Source organism: Cnephaeus nilssonii (assembly GCF_951640355.1).
Source record: "Cnephaeus nilssonii genome assembly, chromosome: 19".
In the NCBI taxonomy this organism is placed as follows: Eukaryota; Metazoa; Chordata; class Mammalia; order Chiroptera; family Vespertilionidae; genus Cnephaeus; species Cnephaeus nilssonii.
The window spans coordinates 12,464,228-12,473,738 of NC_137090.1; the positions used below are offsets into that span (position 1 = coordinate 12,464,228).

General features: G+C 38.7%; 1 protein-coding gene across 14 annotated transcripts in view; it reads right to left on the reverse strand.

Moving 5' to 3' along the window:
- MBTD1 (mbt domain containing 1) overlaps positions 1-9,511 on the reverse strand; it is a 47,254-nt gene that overhangs the window by 37,269 nt on the left and 474 nt on the right. For 5 of the 14 annotated variants that reach the window (XM_079797670.1, XM_079797661.1, XM_079797659.1 and 2 more), the window contains exons 2-3: positions 8,527-8,590; positions 4,475-4,572 (exon numbers count right to left, since the gene is read on the reverse strand). The gene's annotated coding sequence lies outside the window, so the exon portion shown is untranslated. The other 9 variants (XM_079797669.1, XM_079797665.1, XM_079797657.1 and 6 more) reach the window with 7 other exon arrangements.

A 9,511-nucleotide genomic window follows, 5' to 3' on the forward strand; every position in this document is an offset into this window, starting at 1 on the left:
TAAGCTTGCTCAGTGTAGGGTTGCCACAAATGCCCAAAATGCAGTATCCATGAAGCACAACAGAGCAGAGTGCAATAACAAGGTACGCCTGTATCTTTTATAGTACACTAGACATCTTTTTGTTACCTAAGCTTTTCTTTCAGATGAAATCCTCTGAATCACTCCTAATAAACTATACGCATTAACCTCATTCTAGTTTTTCCTTTCCGTCCCCTTTCTCTCAGGTAATTTTTTATTCCATTCTTTTGTCAGAACAGGTAATATTTAGGTACTGTTCTTCTACTTATCTCTACTCTTGATTTTAATCTTAGTTCAAAAAGATAAAAAAAAACTCCTTTTTTGCTGCATCTATGGTGAGGATAAAGACCATTCTCAGCAATCAATTGTCAACATTCCAGAAAATGTTGATCTCACTCTGAAGGGATGCAGTTATTGTGAAGGTCAATGTAGAACTCGGTCTTCTTGGAAGAAAAAAGAGGGTTGACAAGTGGTGGGGAACTAGAAATGAACTGGCTACTGTTCACACTATCTGCAGTCATGTATAGAAGGTGATGATCAGGGATGTTACACTGGTGTTACAAGATGAGGTCTGTGTATGCTCACTTCCCCATCAATGTAAATATTCAGGCAAATGGTTCTTTGTTGAAACCCAAAATTTCTTGGGCTAAAAAAACAAAACAAAATACATGAAATATTCACTGTCAGTCTTTTTGCAGAAAATTTCCCAAACACCTCTTCCTGATGAAATTGAGCCCTTAAATTTCCTCAGGAAGGGCTAGAGAGTACAGTATTCCCCGAGTTTTTGGCATATTCAAAATTGTTTTTCTAGTCTTGACACTCGAAGGACAGTTGACTGAATATAAAATCATTGGTTAGCATTTTCTTTCATGTTGCTCTACTGTTGAGTTTATCTTCTCGTATGAACTTTTGATGTTCAGATTCAGATCTTTTATTTCCAGAGTTTTCTTGGATGATAGTTTTAAATATACTTTTTTTCCTCTTTAGGGACAATAATTACACACATTAGATTTAAAATATTTTTATTGATTTCAGAGGAAAGGAGAGGGAAAGAGAGAGAGAGAAAAAAACATCAATGATGAGGGCAAATCATTGATCAGTTGCCTCCTGCACCCCTACCCTGGGGATCGAGCCCACAACCCAGGCATGCGCCCTGACCGGGAATCGAACCATGACCTCCTGATTTATAGGTTGATGCCCAACTACCAAATCACACTGGCCAGGCCACATTAGGCTTTTTTGGATCCATCTTCCATTTAAACTGTCAAATTAAAAAAATGAATCTCATTTTCTGGATTGTTTTCCTGTTTTTCTTCAATGTATTTTATTATATGCACATTGGAATCTATTGTTCAGTGGGAACTTTATTATAACTGAAGTCTTCATTTCTGACTTGTTTTTTCATCTTGTTTTCGTCCCTTTCTTTATACTTTTATATTTCTGATTCAAGGTGTTGCTCCCCTTTTACCCCTTCCCCATCAATTGAAATGCTTTGATTCACAGTTTCTTTCTTAGAGCAGTTCTGTACGGAGATGGTCCACTCTTTTCTCTTTCGATTCATTTCATGGTCAGAGTTCCTAGTCCATGAATACATCTTAAGTTTACTTTCTTTCTTTTCCTGTAACATCATTAATTTTTTTCCTCTTTTTTCTTTCTCTTAACTGCCATTTCTCCAAGTCTCCATATTTTCACCCCTTCCCTATGAAGCAATGCTTATCATTTAAGGCTATCTATTTTGGTAGATTATTTTCAAGTTCTTCTCTGTGGTTAGAGCTAAAAACTATCAAATTTCAAACCTGTATTCAGTATTTTGGAACTTAGTGTTGGAACTTTTTCTCTTGGAAGTAGTATTTTGTGCTTCATCTAAATCTTCCATGCCCCTAAACTCTTTCAGTGAACCTGTTAAGCCTTCCCTCTCCCACTCTTCACATCCACACTAAGAGCAGAAGGAGCTCTTAGAATCTGATTTATTTCTCTACTTATATGTAATCTGAAGGTTGTGCTAATCTGTTTCTTAATAACACTGAAGGCATGGGTAGGGTTTGATTTATGTGTGCTCTTTGTTGGTTTTATAGGTTTGTAGAAAGGTGGGTGGGAAAATTGGATGAGGCCAGATCTAGAAGTCTACACATGCATATCTAAGTAGTACATTAGAATATATTATTTTAGAAATATTGCATTTGTCACTTTCTGAAACACTTCACCTGTCATTAGAGTAATTTTTTGTATCATCTAACAGTTTTCCAGAGTAAGTCTTCTTCATTTTTATCTCATTTGGTTCAGAAACATAGTTTGCCCTATAGGAGTTTATTTGTAAATTCCATAACAACATCTTATAGGATTACTTTTTACGGTGATTTGTAGAAGGTCTCATAATTATTAATACAGTTAACATTTATAGGACACTTAGTATGTGTTAGGCACAGTCTAAGCACTTAATGTGTAGTGATATATTTAACCTTTACAAGTACTATTTACTCCCATTTTATAGATGAGGAAGTAGAGGCTCAGATAGACTAAGAAATTTGCCCAAGGCCATACAGCTAAAATGAACACTAATAATATGAGTCAAAGGAATGATCTTAAATCTGGGTTCAATTTTAACTGCTTTTCTCTTTTTTAAAAATTATGGTTCTGTTATTTAACATCTGCATGCTTCGAAAACAAGGATCAAATAAAACTGTTTCAGGTAATGTGACTTTTTGAACACTGCTTTTCAAAATAAAACTGAAAACTCATGTTAGGTGACTAAGTCCTTGAGTATAAGGTGACGGGATGACTGCAGGTGAGGAAACCTCACCTATTTTTGAGCATATATGGTAACTCTTCATCCAACACAGTGGAAGTAAAAAGAGAGTATCTAAAATTCATGCACTGAGTAATATAAACCTAATATTTAGAATAATAGAGGTAAATACTAGATAAGAAAGGTAAATGAATTAAAAGTAGTTGTCTCAAGAGAACTGAATTGGGAAAAGGACTGCTACAATTGATATTTTTTTTGGCAGTACTTTTATCAGTTTAATATTGTACTATCAAATGCATGTCTTTTACAAAAATAAATATTATTTTTATAAAGTATAAACTACTTTTTGAAAATTCATGAAACTAATAAAATTTGAGAGACATTTGGCATTGGCAAATTTATGCCATCTTTTTGGAATGCAACTTGGCATTATGAAAACCTTTTGACCATGTAATTCCATTTTTACAAATCTTCCTACAGGACACAAGAATCTATATGGAAGGGTTTCTTGCAGCAATAATAGTTAAAAAAACTCACCGTCATTAGGAGAATGATCAGCAATAGGTAAAAGTGAAAAACATAAATTGTAAGTGATGAATAGCACAACTCACTTTTTATATGCTGGTGTATGTAGAGATTGTTTGTTTATATATATGGATTTTAGAAAGATACTAGAAGGAAAAGCTAAACTCTTAACAGGGTGAGAATGGGATGGTAGAATGATTTAAACATTTTTATATATTTCATTTTCTTTTTTTAAACAGCAAAAAGTAAAACAAAATATAAGCTTTTATAGTGGCAAAATGTAAGGAGTCACAAATCAGTAGAATTTCATTTTCCTACTAAAACTGTCACACTGATGACATTCCTCCCTATAGAATCTACAAAGTATTTAAAAGATACAGCTATTAACTTGTTGGATAATCACACAAAAGTTCCAATGAAAGTCTAAACGTTTCTAGGAGAAATTTTACAGAAAATACTTGAGATTCTAAATGTATAAATATGCAACCAAGTAATAATAGTATAATTTTGATATGAATAAACTCATTAACAGCTAACATCTAGTACCCAAACCAGTAGCATCGCCCACATAATTTTCAAAGTTTTATATTTTGCCACGAAAAATGTTTCCTAAGTCCTTAAATTTGAAAATTGTATGTGAACTTACAAAATTCAAAATAAAAATTAATAGATATGCTATAATGACTGGACTCAGTAGAAGCTTAAAGAGCTATTTAGCTCTTATGGTCTCTTCCCCATTCCACCATAAGATGGAAAAGCACAGTCTAGCATAGTGATACAATTCACCAGCCTAAACAGATATGCCTTCATTCTTTCTAAGCTTACTGTTAGGAGGAAAAATAAATGGTAAGGATTTGGGATTACTGAGTTTTTGTTTCCCACAAGTTCAATGTGAAATAAACTCAGGTTAATGATATAATCAGGAGGAAATGGAAATTAATATCCTGAATAACCTACCTAGAGAAAGTGAAAAGTACCCAGGGAATGACAGGAGAGGTCGATATATTACATAACTATGCTCTAAGATTTAAAGTAACAGTGAGCAAAAGGAAGCTATTCCTTGATCTATAAGAAATACAAATTTCTACTTCTTTGGGTTCTGGTTCTATCACTCATGACTTTGGATGTTAACAATTACTTGGGTCTCAGTTTCCCTCTCTTCAAAATAAGGAAAACACCACTTACCACACAGAAAGGATGTATGATAAAATAAATAATTCACATGAATGGACTTTCAGTTCTTCAGAAGAAAGCTATGAATCCTTAAGTATGAACCTGAAAAGCTATTAAAAATAAGACAACCATGTCAAAATTAAGTCTGAAACATAGTAGCCTAGAGGGTCTTTAAGATCATTATTAGCTATCAATTTACCCAAATGACAGAATTCATACTAAAGCTGTAGTGCAAATGTAATCTGAGCGATCCAATGATAGCATTTATTAATACGTTAATATAGCGAAAACAAGTTAAACAGGTTATTCAGCATCATGCTGACTAGATATAACCTAAAAATATTAATGTAAACTCAGGATATTCTCTTGGTGCTTATTTTTTAAAAACATATTTGGCGCTAGTTGCTCAAAAGATATATCATCACTAAGCAGTAATAACTATGGGGAATTAATAATAAAACAATCACCCTGGCTGAGTTGGTTGAGCATTGTCCTGTGCACCAAGTGGTCACCTGTTTGATTCCCGGTCAGGGCACATAACCAGGTTGGCGGGTTCGATCCTGGATCGGGGCGAATACAGGAGGCAACCGATGTTTCTTGTTTTCACATCCATGTTTGTTTCTCTCTCTTTCCCTCTCTCTTTCTCTCTCTCCCTCCCTCACCTTTCTTCTCTCTCTCTCACTCTCTCTCTCTCTCTCAAAAAAAAAAAAAAAAAAAAGGTTAAACACCTATGGGTACACAGGGGGTTATTTTTCTGGTGTATAAAATAATCCGAAACTAACTCATTAAAGTTTTGAAACCTAAAATTAAAGTAGTAGGTGGTATTAACGAATACTTATTGAGTAATAGATACAAATCATTATGCTAAGCACCAGAAATACAAAGGAAGTGTTAGGTTTAATATGTCCTAGGACTAGACGGCAAAACTATGGCCAAATAGTGGGGAAGACAAGAAATGACTATTAATTAAGGAATACTGTATACAACTGTTTTTTTTAAGAAAGAAGTAGGAATTGGATAACACAGTGAAAAGGGACAAAGAAAAAGGAATCCTGGAAAGATAACATTTAAATTGTCATTTATAGCAGCTTACATTTTCTTCAACAATGGTCACAAATGATTAGAAATTTACAGAAACCTTAGGAAGGAGGGAGGCAGATTTCAGCCCACATTTTAGATGAGAAAATGAAGCTCAAGAGGTTAGGGAATTTGCCTAAGATCACAGGTCAGGAGGTGGCAGAGCTAGAACCAGGCCAGTTTGCCAACTCTGTCCAGAGCTCATTTCTACTATGCTAAGTTATCAATATTAAAGTGAGAACTAGAAGGGAGCTCAGAAATCTTCTAATGCAGTGCTTCCCTAACCAATGTGATACACTTTGTGGGACATGCATTAAAATCATATATTCCCAGACCCCACTACAAGCCTACTGAATGATAACCTCCAGGAGAGAGGTTTTGTATTTTTACAAGAAATCTAAGAGGTGATTCTAGTGACTAGCTGAGCTTGGGAAATACTGTTGCATATCTATATGTCCAATATGGCATAGATGCAGCTATTTAAATGTACACCGATTACATCAATGAAGTGGGGAAAAAAACAATTGGGTTCCTCAGTTGCATTACCTACCCTCTAAGTGCTCAATAGCCACATGTGGCTAGTGACTACTATACTGGACAGCACAGATATAGGACTGCAGAAAGCTGTCTGGGATGAGGAGGATTCTAGACCAACCCTTCAACTGTGAGGATAAGAAAACAGGCACAGGATCTTGTCTAATAAGTGCCATGAAGCTAGTTAGTGGCAGAACGGGAATCCTAACCTACTCTGCCAATTCCCCTCTTATTATATAATTTCATCTCACCTCAAATTCAGGATTTATTCAAATATAATTATTTTCTTTCCACTCTTGTGGATCCAGCAAAGCAAGAAGAAAAACTCTAAATTTGTGGGGGAAAAGTTCTAAAAATAAAAGGTTCATTAAAAAAAAAATCACAAAATTAAATCTAAACAGCTGCAATTACTGTATAAAATTAAAAGTAATCTTAGTTAAGAATATCCTAGTGTTAGGAGGCATATCCTAGCCTGTATGAACTATTTTAAGTCTTTCCTCTTCTAGTGTCATGATGTTTTTATCTTTAACTAGATACATTTCACAACTTACCTTAAAATTATAAATGTGAAATGGCTAAATCTTATTAAGCAAACAGTTTAAAGATGAAAAACTGAGGAACAAGTGGCAACCAAAAAGCTTGTCTAATTTTAAAATGTGGCCACTCAAACCACTGAACACTTCTGGCTTATAGTAATTCAGTGGTTTAGTATTTATGCCTTAAAACATTGTTTTCACTTCTAAGCATAATTTTACCTTTTGACTACTATGTCAGGTTATAAACCGAGTTAAATTGTTTTAGCTTCCAATGAAACTGAGAACGAGAAGCACCTGAACATCTAGGAAGGTTTGGATACTAATTAAGTGAACATATAACCAGCCACAAAATACAGCAATGTCTTCTTTAAAATAAAACCAGTTGTTCCTGTTGAGTATGTTTAGAATGCAAATGTCTCCAAAGTTAGTCAACTTAAGTCATGACAGTTCATGTTCAAAGCAAGCAGGAAATAACTTGGAGCTCCATATGACAGTTTTTGAAGCTTTAAAGACAGAATTATACAGCTCTATTAATTCCTCTTAGTATCTACTATTCATTGTCATGTTAAATTCCAGTGACTAAATTTAGAAATACTATATGTCAAAGTTTGTACAAAATTAAAAATTAAATGGTTAAAGAACATGACCCAAATAAGATACTTATGAACCCATACTTATTTAAGACAGTTTTTGCCATAATTTACAAGGCATCCAGAAGCCTGGGATGGGGTTCTATATAAATAGAAGCAATTTGTTATTCAGAGGAGGTGGTGAAAAAGACAGCTATTTTCTTTCTAAACACTCTCTGGTGTTGAGGTAAACATATGAAAAAACACACCATACAGTCTAAGCACACTAGAGCAGAGCAACAGTCTCTAAGTCATAAAAAGGGGAGAGAAGAAACTGTGTTCTAACATTTTAAACGGGACTGGGAGTTTAAAATGGCTTTTAGACCAGATTCATTACTTCTACAGTTTATCTGTTATGTGTTAACTCCCACTTCACCATATTAGGAAGATTCCTAAGCCAACAAAACTACTTTTGGTGGCAGTATAGCTCACCAAATGAAGGAGAACGTTAGAAAAAGGCTCAGTGACAGGCAATAGTAGAAACTGAACTCTCAACTAGCAAGTGCTCAATCCTGGCTCCTAACAACGTAAGGAGCATGAAGCATATTGCAAGCTCTAAGCAATTATTAAAGTGTTGCAAAAGTCTCAAATCTCACAAAAGAGTTGGGGAAAAAAAACAACAGAGACTGCAATGAAAGCATTGCGTAGGAGGGGCCCTGAGAAGGAAGACCAGCTTGAAAGGAACACGCAGGTCAAAAAGAGGGAAGGACAGGGGTCTTCTGATCATCCCTCTACCAGGAGAAGCGTGACAGCTGCACTCCTGTCCCCAAGAGGCAATTTTAGGCATCCTTGAGGGAAGTGGTTTAGGCAACAAGCAAAGCTTGGACTATAGAGATGATGCTCAACATTCTAACTTCCAAAAGATGCACTATTGAGAGACAACAGCCATGAACTTCCCCAGGCCGCAATTCCCCAGCTTCCTGTAGAAAAATATCAATCATTCTCAGACAGATAAACCAGCACTTTGGAAACGGACCCAGCAAAACTTTTCAGCTGGCCCCTCACCATGTCTCCGGCCCCCCTCTCTCCACTTCTCTGCTGTTCTTACCCGGCACACAAAATATAGGCCAACGGGGCGGTGGGTGGGTGAGGAGGATGTGAGAGAAGATTTGAGAAGTAAAAAAGGGAGCAACTTTAACAAGGACATGAGTGAGACTCCAGGGTCTATTAAGGGTAGGCAAATAATTAGAACTACTGAAAAACAAAAACACACAAAACACCGGAGAGGGCTTTCCTGGGCAGCAGGGAACGTGTGTGGAGGGATGGAAGCAGAGGGCAGACTACCTACCACTTGTCAGAGAGGCTGCGGAGGGGACGGCGGCTTTGGGTGACCTCTAACGCTTCTTCCGACTCTGAAATGTTAGGATTCTCATTTCACCAAAGAGAACGCAAGGGTCCTAGGCGCCCACCGCTCAGAACCCTTTTAAACCAAAGCGGCCGGGGCGGCCGCTTCCCAAACACCACTCCCACCTCTCCCTCCCACACGTGCCCACCCCGCCCCCTTTCAATATCCACCTCCACGTGCAAAATGCCTCGCGGCACTGCCCCGAGGCGGAGAGAGGCTCCTTCCCGAGCACAGCACCGCGACCATGCCCCCCGGGGGACCTGAGGGCGCCTCTCTCCCACCCGGGGCGGCTAAAAAAAGTTAAAAAAGTCACAAATCTAGCCTCCCCCCCTCCACCAGCCAGAGCCGAAGGGGGAGGGGACGGGGCGCAGAGAAAACTTTCTCCCCAATGTTTTCTTCCAGAGAAGTGTCTAGAGAGCGGAGAGAGAACCCCGACGAATCCAGGGCTGAGGAGGTGGGGGGAGGGGAACCCCCCGAATCGTTTAACGGCCGGTAGGGGGAGGGGAGCTCCGGAGGTTGAGGGGGCGTGGGATGGAGAAACAGGCCTGGGAGCGGGGTCAAAGAGCTGCAGGGGCTCCTGGGGTCGGGGAGCTGCAGGCGTCCCCCCCCCGCTCGCCTGGCACACAAAGCGGCTGCCGCGCTCGGCTCTCACCAGATCCTTTGTGTTTTCCATCAGGGCCTCATGGGTAGGGGGTTGTCCGTGCTCCCCAGGCCCGCGGCGCCCCCTCCCCGAGCTGGGGGCAGGCACCTCTCCCCGGGGCAACGGCGACTACAGGGGTGCCCCGGCTGGGCCCAGACCCGTGGCGGCTGCGGCAGCCCCCGGATTTCCCCCCTTTAACTAGGGTGGCCCCAGGATATCAACAACATTAGCATAGCCCTCCCTCCCCAGCGCGCCTGCGCCGTGACCCGCGCCCCGATTGGCCCACTT